This window comes from Nannospalax galili, unplaced genomic scaffold (assembly GCF_000622305.1).
Source record: "Nannospalax galili isolate Female #2095 unplaced genomic scaffold, S.galili_v1.0 scaffold1699, whole genome shotgun sequence".
NCBI lineage: Eukaryota > Metazoa > Chordata > Mammalia > Rodentia > Spalacidae > Nannospalax > Nannospalax galili.
In genome coordinates, this window is record NW_008343576.1 from 275,454 (window position 1) to 279,112 (window position 3,659).

The window sequence follows — 3,659 nt, forward strand, 5'->3', positions numbered from 1 at the left end:
GATTTCTCGTTTCTTTGTTGTTTGAGTTCTTTATATATTCTGGATGTTAAACCTCTGTCAGATGTGTCACTGGTGAAGATTTTTTTCCATTCTGTGTGTTTTCTCTTCATTTTCTAATTGTTTCATTTGCTGTACAGAAGCTTTTTAGTTTAATGAGGTCCCACTTGTTGATTGCTGACCTTAATTCCTGAGCAACTTCTGTCTGATTTAGAAAATCCTTTCTTACACCTATATCCGTAGGTTACTGCCAATATTTTCTTCTAATCGTTTCAGGGTTTTCAGTTTCACACTGAAGTCTTTGATCCATTTGGAGTTGACTTTTGTGCAAGATGAAAAATAAGGATCTAGTTTCATTCTTCTACAGGTGGAGATACAGTTTTGCCAGCACCATTTGTTGAAGATGCTGTCTTTCCTCCATTGTGTGTTCTTGGCACCTTTGTCAAATATCAGGCCACTGAAATTGCATGTACTCAGGTTTGAACCATTAGTGATGTTCCATTGATCTATGTGTCTGTTTTTGTGCCAATACCATGCTGTTTTTATGACTATGGCTCTGTAATATACTTTAAGATCTCGTATAGTAATCCCACCAGCATTGCTCTTTGTGCTCAGGGTTGCTTTGGCTATCCAGGGTCTTTTGTGCCTCCATACGAATTTAAGGATGCATTTTTCTATTTCTGTGAAATATGCCACAGGAGTTTTGATTGGGTTTGCATTGAATCTATATATTTTGCTTTTGGTAGGATGGTCATTTTAACTATATTAATTCTTCTAACCCATGAACATGGGAGGTCCTCCCATCTCCTAGTGTCTTCCTCATTCTCTTTCTTTAACAATTTAAAATTTTCATTGTACAGATCTTTGGTATCTTTCACCAGATTTATTCCAAGATATTTTAATTTTTTTGCAGCAATTGTGAATGGGAGCATTTCCCTGTATTCTTTCTTGTATTCTTCTTGACTCTATCTTTTAATTGGTGACCTGAGGCAATTTTCATTTAATATTATTGTGGGAGGATTTTTAAATTCAAGTTGATCTTGCTGTTGTTATGGCTGTTAGAATTTTTGATTGGTGTTAATCTTTATTAGTATAATATTGAGCTCTACTTTGTTCTCTGTGCTGCTAAAGGTGAATCCCTTCTGGAACATGGTGCATTCATCAACTATTCTTTAGAGTTGTATTCTGACTTCTTTTCCCATGAATGAGAGTGTCCTTCTCCACTGTGTCTTGTTTTCTTCCATAAATTCTGAAGTGATGACTTTCTTGCCATGAATTGGTGACTTTCTTCAAATGATCTTCTTCCTCCATCAATTTTTTTAATGAGAAGCTGCTCAATTTTTTATTGTTCCAGTGCCATTTGATGAAAATACAATCCTGTGGTTGAGAGAATAAGTAGGGAAGTTTAGTGCAAGTTACATTTTGAGTTGTATGCAGTAGAATGAAGTTTTAATAGCGAAAAGCAAATTCGAATGCATGGAAACTTTTGGCCAATCTAGCACACTCCATCCTTGGCTGCTGTCTAGTATTTGCTTCATGTTGAGGCTCATCTTATGGTATGATTACTGATAAGTAGAGAATGTTCTTCAATTTTTACTTGTCAGATGTAGCAATTATTTTAAGTTATGGAAAAGAAAAGAAGGCAAAGAGGAAAGGTCTGTGAAGCATGAAACAACCATCCTCCCTACCTCCTTCTATTATACAGGGGTACTTATGCGACTTTTACTGACTCAAACTCTGCCTCCAGGTGTGCTGAGCTCTGGTCCATGGTGAGGAGTGGGTGTGGGTGTTCCTCCATTAATATAAGAGATACCTTTTCTACAAGTCAATTTTAGTTAATATGTTCACTTTCAGTATGATTTTTTTTTTTTACATTGTTTCATGCTGTTTTTCCTCTGGTCTTTCCTGACAAGAGATCTGATATTGTTACAAACTTCCTGCCTTTGTAATTAGTTGGTATTTTTTCCTGATAGGATTAAGTACTGATTTTTTTGCTTACCATTTTTCTCATGTGGCCTATGGCTTGTTATGTAGGGCTTGTTTAATAATTATTTCAAGTTTATAAATGACTCTCTTACAATTGTATTTCCATGTATTGCTGTATTTTTCATATATTTTCTAATTTTTTTGAATAAATTTTGTCATTTAGTTTTGATTTCATCTCCCTCTTTTACTCCATAGATTTTTATTTTTGTTCATTTGAATGTTTCTCAATGTTGGAAATTTTATCCATGCATATTACATGTTCTTTATGAATCTGTGAGTGTGTGATTGTCTCAGCCTTATTCTCCATATTGAAATGTTTTCTTTTATTTTGCTTTGCCTGGAGAGCTCAACTCTTAGAAGACACCAGAGGATGTACAACATAGAGAAACACTGCAAATGTGAAGAATGTGACACGTCCAATACCCATGTCTCAAATTCTCAAAAGCATAAATACATTCATACTGAAGAGAAACCCTACAGATGTGATGAATGTGACAGGTCCTTTATTTTGATGTCAAGTTTCAAATTACATCAGAGAGGTCATACTGGAGAGAAACCCTATCAATGTGAAGAATGTGGCAAGTTCTTTAGTCAAAGATCACATCTTAGAGCATATCAACAAGTACATACTGGAGAGAAAGCCATACAGATGTGAAGAATGTGGCAAGTCCTTTAGTGAAATGTCAAGTCTAGACCACATCAATGAATACATACTGGAGAGAAACCCTACAGATGTGAAGACTGTGGCAAGTCCTTTAGTGTAATGTCAAATCTTAGAGCACATCAGCAAGTACATACTGGAGAGAAACTCAACAGATGTGAAGAATGTGGCAAGTCCTTTAGACATATGTCAGATATTAGAGCACATCAGGGAATACATACTGGAGAGAAACTCTACAGATGTGAAAAATATGGCGAGTCCTTTAGTCTAATGTCATTTTAGCACACATCAGCAAATGCATACTGGCAAGAAACCCTACAGATGTGAAGAATGTGGCAAGTCCTTTAGACATACGTCAAGTCTTAGCACGCATCAGCGAATACATACTGGAGAGAAACCCTACAGATGTGAAGAATGTGGCAAGTCCTTTCGTAAAATGTCACATCTTAGACGATATCAGTGAATACATACTGGAGAGAAACTCTACAAATGTTAAGAATGTGTCAAGTCCTTTAGTCAAATGTCACATCTTAGAGTACTTCAGCAAATACATACTGGAGTGAAACACCACAGATGTGAAGAATGTGACAAGTCTTTTATGATGAGTTCAACTTATAAGAAACGTTAGAGAACTCCTATTAGAGAGAATCCCTACAAATGTGAGTGTCGCCTGAGTTCTCTTAGGGTCCCTTGCTCCTGGTGCTATTAGACAAACCACATAACTATCTGAATTTTTCATAGTTTATATTTTTGGGGGGAGGGGACAGATTTACAAAGTAATGAACACCTAACACCCAGCACTCAGCTCTGTGATGCTCTGCCCACTGTTCCAGATAGCTTTTGCCCATGGCCTATGTCATCTCATGTCCCCGCATGCCCATTCACCTCACAGAGTTCCATGAGGGGTCCATAGGGTCCTTGTGAGATCCTCCGGTGCTCCACGGGGTCCAGGGCAGTATGGCTCACCTGCTCCCTGTGCCCTGTTACAATCTTTCCCAACACTAGGCTCCACCCT

At 37.3% G+C, this 3,659-nt stretch overlaps 1 long non-coding RNA gene across 1 annotated transcript in view; it reads left to right on the forward strand.

Moving 5' to 3' along the window:
• Positions 1-3,356, forward strand: part of LOC108491166 — a 71,855-nt gene extending 68,499 nt beyond the window's left edge. Inside the window, exon 4 of the long non-coding RNA XR_001872587.2 lies at positions 2,327-3,356. This is a non-coding gene — a long non-coding RNA (uncharacterized LOC108491166). The remainder of the gene's footprint in view (positions 1-2,326) is intronic.
• Positions 3,357-3,659: the final 303 nt, after the last annotated feature.